At 38.6% G+C, this 16,583-nt stretch overlaps 1 protein-coding gene across 12 annotated transcripts in view; it reads left to right on the forward strand.

Moving 5' to 3' along the window:
• Window positions 1-16,583, forward strand: part of BTRC (beta-transducin repeat containing E3 ubiquitin protein ligase) — a 204,920-nt gene that overhangs the window by 58,073 nt on the left and 130,264 nt on the right. The gene's annotated exons all lie outside the window — the stretch shown is intronic.

The raw sequence follows: 16,583 nt of genomic DNA on the forward strand, positions 1-16,583 counted from the left end.
CTGTATGCATATAGGACTTAGTATTCAGGAACTCAGTGAGGGGTGTCTTATTCAGCTATGTGGAACCTTTTTCTACATAACTCATTCTTCAGTGTTCTGCCTCACTGATTCTTTTTAGCCTTCATACATTTTGTTTCCTCAAGTAAGTGGTACCATTGTACTCTGTTTGAGTTCCCCTTTCTTGTGCTGCAGCCTGGACAATACCTTCAGGTAGAAGACTAGGATAATATTAAAGGCTATCTTATTTGTTTCCTGTCATTCAGGAATTACATTCTGGCATTGTTGTTCAGTGTCTTGAAATACATGTTTCACATATTTTGTTCAGTTTGTTGATGGTAGGAGGATAAGTTTGATACCAATTATTGCCTTATGGTAGAGTCTAAAGTCTAGTGCTTGTTTTTACTTTGAGTTTCTATTTTATTTAAACTTAATGTACTAACAGTCCTCATATTACATATTTCTAATGTGCATAAATTTCAGTTAGCACAGTTTAGTTACATGACACTAGTCACCCAACACCATGGTTCAATTTCCGTTACCATAGTATATTAACTATGAGTAACTATGTAAAGTACAGACTTCATTGCTAGTTCTCCAGTCCACACATGACTATGTCAAAAACAGATACACATCAGTCTATTTATTTCAAGGTCTGTTGGCGATTAAGTTTATATACAGACAATAAAGTGTATAGTTGCGTTGTCTTTCCCAATGTTAAGCCCACATGATATTTTATAGAAGTAGATAATCAAAAGTGGAAATTGGCCAACAGAGATGAAACAGAGTAACAAAAAAAATGATAACACTTCCATTGAAATTCAAGAGAAATGTCCATGAAGTTACAGAAGAAATAGTTGACCATAGGAAAATTGACACTGTCACCATTAGATTCTAGATATACAGCCAGAGGAACTTATTGAAGGTGAACTTATTAACATAAATGAGGGAAGTAGTTTTTTTGGGTTTTTTTTTGAGATGAAGTCTTGCTTTGTTGCCCAGGCTAGAGTGCAGTGGTGTGATCTCGGCTCACTGCAACCTCTGCCTCCTGGGTTCAGGCAATTCTGCCTCAACCTCCCGAGTAGCTGGGATTACAGGCACCCGCCACCACACCTGGCTAATTTTTGTATTTTTAGTAGAGACGGGGTTTCACCATCTTGTCCAGGCTGGTCTCGAACTCCTGGCCTCAGGTGATCCACCCGCCTCGGCCTCCCAAAGTGCTGGGATTACAGATGTGAGCCACTGTGCCTGGCCTGAGGGAAGTGGTTTTGATGCAAAAGATGAATATGTCCCAGAGGAAATCTTTACATTAAAGAAAAAAAAACTTTACATTAAAAGATTTTGAGATATTTCACAAAATTGAAAGTACAAAGGATAAAACGTTAGAATGTGATCTTGCTTTGTTTCTTCTCTTAAACCAATCTAATGAATTCTTAATTTCAACTTTTGTACTTTTTTTATATACGAGATTTTCATGTTACATATTTTAAATTTTAGATTCCAATTTTCTGGTGCAACTTTTTAATCTGTTTTGTTGAATATCTTCAGTATGGTTTTTTTAAAGTCTGTGATTACTTCTCACATTGGGGGCTGTTGTTTTTAACTGTGTTAATATATACATACCATAAAATTGACCATCTTAACCATTTTTAAGTGTACAATTCAGTAGTTTTAGCACATTCACATTATTGTGCAACCAGTCTTCAGAACTTTTTCCTCTTGCAAAACTGAAATTCTATACTCATTAAATAACAACTTTCCATTACCCCCCACCTCTCAGCTCCTGGCAACCACCATCTTACTTTCTGAATTTGACTACTCTAGGTAACTCATATAAGTGGAATTATACAGTACAGGCATGCACTGTATAATGACATTTCAGTCAGTGATGGACTGTGTACACGATGGTGGTCCCTTGAGATTATAATGGAGCTGAAAAATTCCTGTCACCTAGTGACATTGTAGCCAATGTAACATTACATATAATGCAAGGCATTATTCAGGTGTTTGTGGTGACGCTGGTGTAAATGAACCTGCTGCACTGCCAGTCATAAAAACGTGTAGTACATAAAATTATGTACAGTACATAATACTTGATAGTAAACAACTATGTTACCAGTTTATGTACTTACTATACTGTATTCTTTATTGTTATTTTAGAGTGGACTAGTACTACTTCTTAAAAAAAACTTAACAGTATAACAGCCTCAGGCAGGTCCTTCAGGAGGTATTCCAGAAAAAGACATTGATGTCATAGGAGATGACAGGTCTGTGGATGTTAATTGCCCCCAAAGACCTTCCAGTGCCATAAGCTGTGAAGGTAGAAGACAGTGATATTGATGATCCTTACCCTGTGTAGGCCTAGGCTAATGTGTGTGTTCATGTCTTGGTTTTTAACAAAGATGTTTAAGTTTTTTATATATATATATATGTGTGTGTATATATATATAAATGAAACAACTTATAAAGATATAAGGAAAAATATCTTTGTACAGCCGTACAATATGTTTGTGTTTTGAGCTAAATGTTACTACAAGAGTCAAAAAGTTTTTAAAAATTAAAAAAATTTATAAAGTGAAAAAGTCACAGTAAGCTAAGTTTATTACTAAAGAGACAAAAGTATGTTTTAATAAATTTAGTCTAGCCTAAGTGCACAGAGTTTATTGGCCATCTTAACCATTATAAAGTCTATAGTAGTATACAGTAATGTCCTAGCCCTCATGTTTATTGACCACTCTTTCGCTGACTCACCCAGAGCAACTTCTAATCCTGCAACCTCCATTCATGGTTAAGTGCCCATTTTTTATCTTTTTGTCTTTTTTTTTTTTTTTTTTTTTTTTTAAAGACAGGATCTTCTGTTGCCCAGGCTGGAGTGCATTGGTGAGATCTCGGCTTACTTCAGCCTCCGCATCCCAGGCTCAAATGATCCTCCTGCTGCAACCTCCCAAGTAGCTGGGACTACAGGCATGTACCACAAGGCCTGGCTAATTTATGTATTTTTTGTAGAGATGGGGTTTCGCCATGTTGCCCAGGCTGGTCTTGAACTCCTGGACTCAAGGGATCTGCCCACCTCAGCCTCCCAAAGCCACGACACCCAGCCGCCATTTGTATTGTGTTTGTATTGTATTGTATTGTATTGAATTGTATTTTGAGACAGTTTTCACTCTTGTTGCCCAGACTGGAGTGAAATGGCACGATCTCTGCTCACTGCAACCTCTGCCTCCTGAGTTCAAGCAATTCTCCTGCCTCAGCCTTCCGAGTAGCTGGGATTACAGGCATGCGCCACCACGCCTGGCTAATTTTGTATTTTTAGTAGAGACTCGGTTTCATCATGTTGGTCAGGCTGGTCTGGAACTCCTGACCTCAGGCGATCTGCCCGCCTCAGCCTCCCAAAGTATTGGGATTACAGGTGTGAGCCACTGCACCTGGCCCTTTTAATCTTTTATACTGTATTTTTACTGTACATTTTCTGTTTAGATACACAAATACTTTCCACTATCTTGCAGTTGCCTACAATATTTGGTAAAGTAACATGCTGTTCCTGTTTGTAGCGTAGGAGCAATATGCTCTACCTATAGTCTAGGCGTATAGTAGATTATGCCTTCTAGATTTGTGTAAGTACACTGTGATCACACAGCCGAGCTTGACACATTTCTCAGAATGTATCCCCCTTTGTGAAGTGTCACATGACTGTATTTGTCTTTTTGTGACTGGCTTATTTCACTCAGCATAATGTCCTCAAGATTCATCCATGTTGCAGCATGTGTCAGATTTTCCATCCTTTATTAGGCTGAATAATATTCCATTGTATGCATATACTAGATTTGAGTTATCTACCCATCTGTTGACAGCCATTTGAATCTATCTACTTTATTTGTTTGCCTTTTCCCCTGGTTTTTGTTTGTTTTTTAATTTGGCCATTTGATCTCTTTGCTTTGAATGCTTCATAATTATTCACTGAGAGCTAGATATTTTTTAATGAAAGTGTTAAAGACTCTGAAATCATTCTTCACAGGGTGTTGAATGTTCTTTTCACAGACATATCCCTTTGGTTCAATTGAGGCATCTCTGTTTTTGGTGCCCTTCATTTTTCTGGTTCATGTAACTCTTCCATGCTGTCAACTGAAAGCCTGAGTGTTTTTTTTTTTAAACCAGGGTACTTTGTCCTATATGCACCCTATACTCCAATCTTTGGCTCCATAGCATCATGAGACTGCTGAAATACACTTCAGACTTGGTTTTTCAGCATCTTACTCTCTGCATGTAAAATTTAGGAGTCAGCAAATGCCGCAGGGGAAAAATTATATACAGAATGTCAGGTTAACCATAATGCATTTCCCTTCTGCCTGGGATCTTCGCCCCTAAAATTTTGGCTGTATTAGTTGTTCTCTCTCTCTCATGCTTTCCATTTTCTATATTTTATTTAGCTTCTGTGATTTTCTGCATGAAATTTAATCTGATAACAATTACTACATTATGGCCAAAAGCAAAATCCCAGTATGTATTTTAATTAATGTTCCATGTTTTATTTTTAAACATTCTCAAACTACAGAAGAGTTGCAAGTAAAATGCAAATTGTGTTTTTTTTCCCATAAGCCATTTCAGAATAAGGTTCTAAGATGATGTCCTATCACCTCTGAATTCTTTGTGTATTTCCTACAAACCAGAACATTCTCCCATATAACCCAATAACAACCATCAGAGTTAAGGAAATTATTATTGGTATATTATTTTGTAATCTAATCCATAGACCCCATTCAGGTTTCTCTAGTAATCTCAATCAATGTCCTTTATATAATAGCATAAAGATCTAGTTCAGGATCACATGTACATTTAGTTGTCATACCTCTTTAGTCTTGTTTAGTCTGGGACAGTTCTTCAGTCTTTCCTTGGCTTTCATAACATTGACATTTTTGAGGATTACATGCCAGTTATTTTGCAGAACATTTTTCAAATTGGGTTTTTTTGATGTTTTCTCATGATCAGATCCAGGTTAGGTGTCTTCGACAGGAATATCACAGAGGAGATGTTGTGTTTTTATTGAATACTATGAGGTGACACATAATGTGAATTTGTTCCATTCTTGGTGATATTAATGTTGATTACTTGATTAAGATATCAGGGTTTTTTTTCCCCACTGTAGAATTAACTTTATATTTTTCCGATTAAAATGAAATAGTATTTTGTGGGGAGGTTATTTTGAAATTATTTAAGCATCCTCCTCCTTATCAAACTTCCAGTTTATATTTTGTTTCATTTTATTTTAAATTAGAGATAGGGTCTTGTTCTTTCACTCAGGGTGGAGTGCAGTGGCGTGATCCTCATTGTAACTCCTGGGCTCAAGTGATCTTCCTGCCTCAGTCTCCCAAGTAGCTGGAACTATAGATGCGTGTCACCATGCCTTTTTTTCCCCCCCTAATTCTTTTTGTAGAGGCAGGATCTCAAAATGTTGCTCTGACTGGTCTCTAATTCCTGGCCTCAAGCAATCTGCTGGGTTACAGGTGTGACCCACCATGCTTGTCCCCAGTTTAATTTTTATGTCATTAATGGAGTCATAGGTTTCAACTTTATTCAGTGGCTTATTTTATTAGTTATCTATTATTACATAACAAATTACCCCAAATTGAGTGGCTTATAATAACACACACATTTGGGCTGGGTGCAGTGGCTCACACCAGTAATTCAGCACTTTGAGAGGCCAAGGCAGGTGGGTCATTTGAGGCCAGGAGTTCAAGACCAGCCTGGCCAATATGGTGAAACCCCATCTCTACTAAAAATACAAAAAATTAGCTGGGTGTGGTGGTGGGCGCCTGTAATCCCAGCTACTTGGGAGGCTGAGGCAAGACAATCACTTGAACCCGAGAGGCGGAGGTTGCAGTGAGCCAATATTGTGCCACTGCACTCCAGCCTGAGTGACAGAGCAAGACTGTCTCAAAAACAAAAACAAAAACACAGACATTTATATTTTTTGGGGGGAGATTTACAAGTGAGTTGTATTTAAACTTTAAGTGGCAAATAGTTATTACGATATTAATTTTTTCAAAAATATATAGAAAAATGAAAACTTAGTACTTATTTTCAATAAATTTTTATGAGCTCCAGTATTTCAGAATGCCACCTCCCAAGCTGAGAGCATGATATACCTTGGCAATAGTTTAGACCTCTTCTAGAATTTTCTCATATTTGTGTTTTTTTGCCAAACATACATGTTTATATTTTTTCTTCCTGGCTTTACTGCTGTATAATTGGCAAACAAAAATTATTTTGTATATATTTTTTATGTTCTGGGGTACATGTGCAGGATGTGCAGGTTTGTTACGTAGGTAAACATATGCCACAGTGGTTTGCTGCATCTGTCAACCCATCACTTAGGTATTAAGCCCAGCATGCATCAGCTCTTTTCCCTCATGCTCTCCCCCGACCCGCCCTCCTGGCAAACAAAAATTATATTTAAGGCGTACAACATGATATTTTCATATACATATTCATTGTAAAATGCTTGTCACAATCAAGCTAATTAACATATCTGTAACCTAACATACGTGTAATACCTCGTAATACCTCACAGTTTCTTTTCTTTTTTTTTTTTTGATACGGAATCTCGCTCTGTCGCCCAGGCTGGAGTGCAGTGGTGCGATCTCGGCTCTGCAACCTCTGTCTTCCAGGTTCCAGCAATTCTCCTGCCTCAGCCTCCCGAGTAGCTGGGATTACAGGCACACACCACCATGCCTGGCTAATGTTTGTATTTTTAGTAGAGACAGGGTTTCCCCATGTTGACCAGGCTGGTCTTGAATTCCTGACCTCAGGTGATCCACCCGCCTCGGCCTCCCAAAGTGCTGGGATTACAAGTGTGAGCCACCGCGTCTGGCCAGTACCTCACAGTTTCTTTCAGTCAGGAGTCTGGGCACAGCTGACCTGGGTGTTCTGCTTTAGAATCTCTCTCACAAGACCATAATCAAGGTGTTGTCCAGGGTTGAGGTCTCATTTGAAGGTTTTATTTTGAGAAAAAGTCACTTCCAAGCTTACTGTTGTTGCTGGCAGAATTCTTTTCTTCAAAGGCTGTTGGACTGAGAGCCTCAATTCTTAGTTGTTTATTGACTGGATCACCGTCAGGTCTGTGCCATGGGGACATCTACAGTATGACTGCTTGTTTCATCAAAGCTTGCAAGCCAAGAAGGCAATAGAGTCTGTTAGCAAGATGGAAGTTGCAGTCTTAACCTGATTAGGAAAATGACATCCTATCACCTTTTCCAAGGGCATGCATACCAAGCAGTGGGAATTATCGGGGGCCATGTTAAGAGTTTGCCTGCCACAGTTATCCATTATTATCATTATTTAGTTTGGTATTCTAATTTTCCCAGATGTAGCCTGCCTCAGCCTTTCACTTTGGCCCCTGTATTATTTTGACATGTCTCTGTCATTCATTGAACACCTCAAGAAGATACTCCAAGCTCCTCTTAAACTTTCCTGTCCAAGCCCTCACCTTGTTCTAAGGCGCTCTGGTTCCTTTTAGTGGAGAGTGATATTTTGAATCATTAAATGTGTTTGTTGCTATTAGGTTGCTCCTAGGCCCTCTCAGTTGGTAGTCAGTCTGTGTCTGTGGGTATATGTGTCCATATGTATATCATAAATGTATTATTTACCTAGGAATTTCTCTGTGTAATACATTGTAAGCTTTCAGCTTACAACAACATCCTCAATTCCTCAGTTCTAGTTCAGCAATGTAATATTCTAGTTTTCTTCCTTTCTGTACTTGTAACTTGTTTTTCTGATTATGAGAAACCTAGCTCTTATTATCCTCTGTATTTGATCTGCCACCTTTATTTGATCAATCTTCCTGTATAATCCATCTCTTGTTGCTGATGTATCTCTCACTCTATTTCTCACCCCATACTTCATATGCATGCCTTCCTAACCCTTTTGGGATCTGACAGCTTGCACTTGGCTGCCCCTTCCACCCTCCTCACTCCACTGGGTCTGAAACTCACTGCTGGACCACTGCCTCTCCCTCTGTTAATGCATGCCTTCTTCTGCTGACATGGGGAACCCTCACTGCCATCCCCCCACCCTCCACTGCCCTGTGTGGATGTGGACATCCTCATCATCCTGCTCACTGCTGTTACGGTTCCTATGTGGAAGCCTTACTTGTTCCATTAGGGCTGTTACCTCATGCTGGGTCCCCCTCCCAGCAGATTTTTTTTTCCTATCATTCTGCTTAGGACCTGAAACTATGTGCCCCATCCTTTTCCCTCCGGAGATACCCTTCTCATACTACTTGGACTCCAAAAGCCTGTATTGGGCCACTGTAGTTAACTCTCTGCCACTTAGCTGGATACCTACTTTGCCTGTACTCACCTAATGTCTATTGAACTGTTCAGGTAGGAAAGGAGAAGGGGGAGATGTATCAGTTAAATTTTGTTTTGGAAAACTCACTGGTATTTTTACAACAAATGCTTTTAACTTAGTTTGTTATTACACAGAAGTCACTTACTCCCACATCTCTGTAATCGTTACAGGTTTATACTTATATTTTCATGCCATATTTTTCTTACGTACTAGAGGTTTACTATCACATCAAATTCATGATTTCTGAACTTAGTTACTCCCTGCACCCTCCAAACGAGTTTCAGTTTACCAGTGTCTGTCACTACCACTACTGTTCTAGTCATTCAAGTTTGAACTGTTGACGTTATTTCTGACTCATCTCCCATTTTTCGTTATAATCAGTCATCCAGTCCTGTTGGTCCTTTTGATGTACGTTATTTTCTCCATGGCCATGACTTTAATGAATATAATAACCTCTTGGGTGCAATTTCTTTCTTTAGTTTGTGTAGTCATTCCTGTGCCCCTAAACTATTTTGGCTTCCCATTTCTTTTTTTTTTAATTAATTAATTAATTAATTTAAAATTTTTATTTTTTATTTTTTATTATTATTGTACTTTAAGTTCTAGGGTACATGTGCATAACGTGCAGGTTTGTTACATATGTAAACTTGTGCCATGTTGCTGTGCTGCACCCATAACTCCATGTTTAACTTTTAAAGTGCCATTTTAATGTAACACTGTTGTAGATAGTCAGGATATCTAGTTTTGAATCCCATCTTTGCTGCTTACTAAATATTCATCAACGTGTAATTTATTTAACCTCCCTGGGTCTCTCTGTTTGTTCGTTTTTTTAAACTAAGTTAAATTGTTTTATTTTAAAATTTTTCATAAAAATAGAGATGGGATCTAGCTATGTTGACTATGCTGGTCTTGAACTCCTGGTCAAGCAGACCTCCCACCTTGGCCTCCCAAAGTGGTAGGATTATACACATGAGCCATCTTACCTGACCCTCTCTGGGTCTTATTCACCTTACTAGTTTGTTATACAAGTGAATGAATTGCGGAAGAGCTCATTCTGCAATTCATTGCAGAACAATGAATTGTTAGACTAACAAAGCTAACTAACAAAGGTTGTTTGTTATACAGATAATGTTATACAGATGCAGCTTGTTAGTTTGTTATACATGTATAGTAACAAGTGCTACAATAAAATTAAAGTCTGTGACTGAGCTTTTCTAAATATTTGAAAATTTACCTAAACTTTTAGTAACTGTTGTCTAACACAATTTAGTACATTGTTAAATTTTTCCTTGTAGTTACTATTTGTTAGTAATTTATTTCCTTGAAATAGAGTATAAACTACTTGAGAGTAGGTTTTTGTAGTAGTGAGTCTATGGATTTGTGGAGACAAACACGTTTGAGTATTATTTTTCTGCCATTGCCATTTAGGCACTGTAACTTCGCTGAACTTGAGTGTACTCTCTTGTTAAGGTGAAAATACTAATAATTCTTTGACAAGATAGTAATGCTTAAATGAAATAATGTACTTAAGGGATCTAGTACAATGCCTGGCAGACAGTTTATTCCCAGTAAACTTTTATCCTCTTTTTGTACTCCACCTGTGCCCACTTTGGTAATGAAAAAGTAAGTGGCTTCCCAGAACAGTTTGAAATGCAAGTGGCATTCATGGAAGCCTGTTCCTGGTGATGATGCCATTTATATTTTTTCCTTTTGTACTTCACAACTTTTAGAATCCTTATTTTAACCAGGCGAGGTGGCTTACGCCTGTAATCCCAGCAATTTGGGAGGCCAAGGCGGGTGGATCACCTGAGTTCAGGAGTTTGAGACCAGCCTGGCTAACGTGGAGAAACCCCGTCTGTCTCTACTAAAAATAAAAAATTAGCCAGGCGTGGTGGTGCATGCCGGTAGTCCCAGCTACTCGGGAGGCTGAGTCAGAAGAATCGCTTGAACCCAGGAGGCGGAGGTTGCAGTGAGCCGAGATCACGCCACTGCACTCCAGCCTGGGCAACAAGAGTAAAACTCTGTGTGAAAGAAAAAAAAAAGAATCCTTGTTTTAGTTTTACCACAACCTTGTGCAATAAGGCTGGGTAGATATGATTATCCTATCTGACAGGTGGGAGGTTTTTTTTTGGAGTGAACTAAATTGGGATTCTTAAGAGGCAATCATTGAATTTGTAGGTAAAGTCTGATGTATTACATTACTATGGAATACTGTAGTTTTCTGAATTTCTTAGTTGATACAGTAGTGAAAAGGGAATTCTTCTATTCCATGGCTTAAGGATACGTAAACTCTCAGTACAGCAATCTTTTTATTGTTGATTATTATAGCTTCTATTACTCCTAGAAGTTGACCAACAGGGACCTGAATTTAGGAGATTTTGTCATTCTGCTTTCATATAGTAAATGCTGAGGCTAGCCCTTTGCCTGCAGGGCTATCAGTGAAGAGGATCTGTGACATTACTCCAGAGAGCCAAGTGTAGGGGGAAGAGTTGAGATTTTCAGTGTTCTTTGTGTAAATGAATTGAGCCATTAAACCTGATGGGCACTAGATACTATATTCTTCTTGATGCGCTGGAGGCCCTTCATTGCAATCTTGTTTTTTCAACTTTTATTTTAAAATTGGGGTATATGTGCAGGTTTGTTACAGAGGTATACTGCACGATGCTGAGGTTTGGAGTCCGAGTGAATCTTACCCAGGTAGAGAGTGCAAAGTACCCATAGGTAGTTTTTTCAAGCTTTACCCCTTTTGTCCTGCCATCTTTTATATTCCTCAGTGTCTGTTCCCTTCTTTATGTCCATGTATACTGAAGGTTTTGTTCCTATGTGTAAGTGAGAATATGTGGTGTTTGGTTTCTGTTTCTGCATTAGTTCACTTAGGATAATGGCTTCCAGCTGCATCTGTTTTCTGCAAAGGACATGATTTCATTATTTTTTATGGCTACTTAGTATTCCATGGTATATGTATACCACATTTTCTTTATCCAGTCTTCCATTGATGGGTACCTGGGTTGATTCCATGTCTTTACTATCGCATTGCAACATTTCAGTTTTTTTTCTGATTCAGGTAGTAGAAAACATATTCAGTCTTATTTTTTTTCTGTGCTGTGTATGCTTTTTTAAAGGCTAGTGAAGTCATTCAGTTGGATAGCAACAATTGTAATACCTTGTTATACTCTTCAACTTTCTTTGATTTTGCAAAGGAGAGTCAATTGGGGTGAGGTTAGGTGGGTGGGAACTGAGCTGAAGAAACTAATATGTGCTGTGCAGGGCTGGATTTGTGTAGGATGCAGGCATATCTATTAACTTTGTCATAGCTTTTGAGACTGCATTTAAGGAGTAGGTGATTTAGAAGTTATTTAACACTTAACAGAAGTTAAATATTTAAACAAAAGAATGTGTAGTTGCTGCTTAGTTTAGAACTTGCTTTTTTTTTTTTTTTTTTTTTAATTAAAAAAAATTTTTTTAGCCAGGCGTGGTGGTGCATGCCTGTAGTCCCAGCTACTGGGCAGACTGAGACAGGAGGATTGCTTAAGCCCAGGAGGTCAAGGGTGCAGTGAGCTGTGATCATGCCACTGCACTCTAGCTTGGGCAAGAGAGTGAGACTCTGTCTCAGTAAAAGGAAAGAAAGGAAAAAAAATTAAGTATGAAAAGAAAATGTTAGGAATTTAAATATAATTTGCAAGGAAAAACAACAAAAACAGTCCAAACTTTCAGTAGAAAACTATGTGCTTTTCAGGTATTTTAAAGGTAAATTTTAAAGGGCATTATTTATTAAATGTTGAAGGGCAGAAAACGTCTTACATATTTGTCAGAAACTGACCAATCAGAATGGCCCTGAAATGTATAGAATTAATAAGGATAGTAACCAAAATGGCAGTCCTTTCCACTGTGTTCCTCATTGCCCAAATTTGCTATTTTCCCCTTCGTTTAGAAAATGCTTCTAAATGTGAAGATAGAAGGGAAAGAGGTAGAGTAAAAGTTATAGCCTACTCCATTTATTTTGTAATTATATTTTTTCTCAGTGTTAAGTGGCATTTACCAGTATGGATAAGATTAATTGTTACAATGCAAACCGATTTGAAGATTAGTTTTTAAATTGAGCTGTAATATATAAAATCTTATGGTAACGTGCAGATTTGACTATATTCAAGTGCAGTTTTCATACCACACCAATTGTCTTGTAATAATCGGGAATGCATCCTCTGTGTGGTGTTTGCAAGTTAATGCTATTTTGGAAATCACACCAGTATATCTAGTGGCTTTCCTGGGTGTATGTGGCTCATTATTGATTATAATTTTCTTTGGGAATTTTAGTTTAAGGGGATGGGGTAAGCACTTTCAAATTCTTCGTTGTTAGTAGTTTTGATGGAGGATAGGGATAAATGAATGAGGAAGAGTGTTAGAACAAGTAAGTAAACTCAGAGAATTTATCAAGTACGTACTACAAAAATAACACAGATTTTTATGTAAAAAGGAGGAAACAAATCATTCACGAGAGGAAGGCCTTAAAAACTTACCAAGGAACATTCAAAAAATAAATATGTATATTTTAATTTAAAAAAGAGCCCCAAGTCTGTGAATGAAAGAGTTCTGGTTGGTTTCTAGACCCAGCTGTGCTTGTCATGCAGGTGGCTTTGGTATGGTTAAAAGTGTATACGTCACCTGCCCTCTTGTGAAGGGAAGTAGGAGAAGTGACATGCTATCTTCCAGTGCCTCCTCGATTTTCTTCCACTGTTTCCTTTGTCATTTTCCTGTGTTTTTCATGCTCTTTTTATTTATACCCACTTCTGACTTCTCTTTTTCTCAAATTCAGTCTTTCCTTCTGAATGACTGTGAGACTTTTTTCTACCCAGCATACACAGAACCTTAACCAATTGCATACGTACAGCATTTCCATTTCTTTTTTCTTTTTTTTGAGATGGAGCCTTGTTCTGTCGCCAGGCTGGAGTGCAGTGGCACAATCTCAGCTCACTGTAACCTCCGCCTTCTGGGTTCAAGCGATTCTCCTGCCTCAGCCTCCTGAGTAGCTGGGACTACAGGCACGCGCCACCATACCCAGCTAACTTTTGTATTTTTAGTAGAGACGGGGTTTCACCATGTTGGCCAGGATGGTCTTGATCTCTTGATCTTTTGTTCCGCCCGCCTCGGCCTCCCAGAGTGCTGGGATTACAGGCGTGAGCCACCATGCCTGGCCTGTGTACCGCATTTCTTATAATAATGAGTTACTTTTATGTTAAGGAATTTTTTTTTTTAAAGACAGGGTCTCACTGTGTTGCCCAGGCTGGAGTGCAGTGGCTTAACCTCGGCTCACTGTAACCTCCGCCTCCCCGGTTTAATCATTTCTCCTGCCTCAGGCTCCTGAGTAGCTGGGATTACAAGCGCCTGCCACCACACCCGGCTAATTTTTGTATTTTTAGTAGAGACAGGGTTTCACCATGTTGGCCAGGCTGGTTTCGAACTCCTGACCTCAAATGATCTGCCTGCCTTGGCCTTCCAAAGTGCTAGGGTTACAGGTGTGAGCCACCGCACCCAGCCAACGATTTTCAATATAGACCCAGGCTGGAGTGCAGTGGCTTGGTCTTGGCTCACTGCAACCTCTGCCTCCCAGGTTCAAGTGATTCTCCTGTTTCAGCCTTCTGACTAGCTGGGATTATACACATGTGCCACCATGCCCAAATTTAAGGTTGAGAGAAAGTCACTAGAATGTAAGTTCCACAAAGACAGGGATTTTTGTGGGTTTTTTTTTTTGTCCATTGTTTAGCCCTAGTGCCCAGGACAGTTTGTTTGTTGGTTTGTTTGTTTGTTTTCTTCCCTCCCTCCTTCCCTCCCTCCCTCCCTCCCTCCCTTCCTTCCTTCCCTCCCTTTCTTCCCTTTCTTCCTTCTGTTTCTTCTTTCTTTCAACAGGGTCTTGCTTTGTTGCCCAGGCTGGTGTGTAGTGGCGTGATCACCGCTCATTGATGCCCTGATATCCCTGGCTCAAGCAGTCCTCCCATCTCAGCCTCCCCAAGTAGCTGGGACTACAGGCGTGTGCCACCATGCCCAGCTATTTTTTTGATTTTTTGTAGAGATGGGGTCTCCCATGTTGCCAGGGCTGGTCTTGAACTTCTAGGCTCAAGGGATCCACTTGCCTTGCCCTGCCAAAGTACTGGGATTATAGGATTGAGCCACCACATTCAGCCCCAGGACAGTATCTACTACCAGAAAAGCATTTAATAAGTATTTGTTGAATAAATGATTAAAATATTAGCCTTAAGAAAATTTTAATATCATTTACTTGCAAAAATTAGCAAAGCATTCTTAATACTTACAGAGAAGTAATATGAGTAGAATGTGATTCTCAACAGCAAGGAAGCTTTTTTTTTTACCCTATTTTCTCCATTCTTTTTCTGTTGCCTTCTCCTTCCAATATGAGAATCTCTGCTGCTAAGAACCACTGGCAGAGACTGAAATTAGTATACATAATTCTAAGGAGATATTGATGTAAATGGTACATGTGGATTGGCAGGGTGAGAGAGAGAAGGAAATTCTAAGTTTAAAGAAGTAGGGTTAAGATGAGTATTTGAACAAAGTATCAAGGTAGGTAGTTAGCTAGAGTGCCCGGGTCAATTAGAAGATTAGAGAAGGTGAGTTGATGTTGGCGGTGGGGGAAATGTCAGATTGATAGAGTGCTTGCATTTTGTACAGTAGTTATAGGGAGCCCTTATGAATTGTTGATGAGAGTGACATGATAACAAAGTGAAGACAATTATTTATTCTATTTAGCTGCTGTTTATAAAATGGATTGTAGCTCAAGGTGAAGAAACGTTGGAAACAGTGAACAAAGTTCAGAGATTGTTGGAGTAGTTCAAAGCAGTTTAGCTGTTTTGCTTGGTATGTTATCTAGTGATTCCTTTAGCAGATACCCTTCTTTTAAAGCCCAATGTCCACTTTGTGACTGAGGGATGGATAGAGGCAGGAGGAAGAGTTCTGCACTAGAAAGCAACAGGCCAAGATTCTAGTCCCTACTTCCTTACTTTGTAAATTCATGATCATGGATAAATACTTAATTTTTCCTGGGCATCAGTCACCTTAACTATAAAATGAGTATAATGTATTAAGCGTAGTCCTATGGGTGGTAAATAAAATGAGGATAATGATCTAAAAGCAGGGGATCTACATAGATCTCCTTTGGATTTATTTGCAGCCCATTATCTATCTTTATTTAGTTAAGAGACAGGATCTTGCTGTGCTACCCAGGCTCGATTTGAACTCCTGGGCTCAAACGATCCACCCATCTCAGTATTCTGAGTAGCGTGGACCATAGGCACAAACCCCTTGCATAGCTCTCATTATCTTTTTATCAATTTTTGATGGTGTAAACAGTGAATACTATATTTTGCTTCCCAATATTAATTTCTACAACTATATTGTTTTAAGGAGAAAAAAGTCTATGATGATGTAAAGTATTTCAAAGTCTGTAATTTAAGGTTTAATGTTACCTATATTGACTACTATATTTTAAAATATGTATCCCTGTTTTTATGTGTATCGTGATTAGGTATTTAGTTTTTTAGTTATTATTAGACATGTAATAGCACTCAAGTTGATGGATAAAACCTCAGCCTGGGAGACTTTTAGAGAAACATGAAGAATGTAAAAATAGTTTTGAAAGGTATGGTTTCCTTCAAAGCTATAGGTGCAATAATACTAATGTCAATTAGTTAGAGCTACTAGAAATTGTAATTTCTATCTCTTTTGACTACTGAATACACCATTATATATATATATCTACATTCTTATGTATTTTTTGTTTGTTTGTTTAGAAGGTTTTAATACCAACAGCTTTCTAGGTGTCCTCTTCTCTTCTCTTCTCCTCTTCCTCTCTCCTTTCTCTGTTTCCTTTCTTTCTTTCTGTGTCCCTGCTCTCTTTCTTTGTTGTTTTTCCCTTCTGTTTGGGTTGTTTCTTCTCCCCCTGTTACACCCCCCACCCCCCCCACACACACCCCTAATCCATCTGGAAAGATGAAGAGGCAGCTGCTATGGTAACTGTGCATTTTGGTTAATGAATAGCAGACTAACAAGACACATAAAATATATGCAAACTGTGCAGAGTTTGTTGCTGTCAAAGCCATAGGGATACAATACTTTTTCTTTTCCTTCAAAAAAAAAAAAAACAAAAAACAAAAAACAAACCCTCTTTAGTGTTTTGTTTTCTAATTTACCATTCCTAATATTGTAACGCTTCTGTGAACTTCTCCTCT

This window comes from Macaca mulatta, chromosome 9, assembly GCF_049350105.2.
Source record: "Macaca mulatta isolate MMU2019108-1 chromosome 9, T2T-MMU8v2.0, whole genome shotgun sequence".
In the NCBI taxonomy this organism is placed as follows: Eukaryota; Metazoa; Chordata; class Mammalia; order Primates; family Cercopithecidae; genus Macaca; species Macaca mulatta.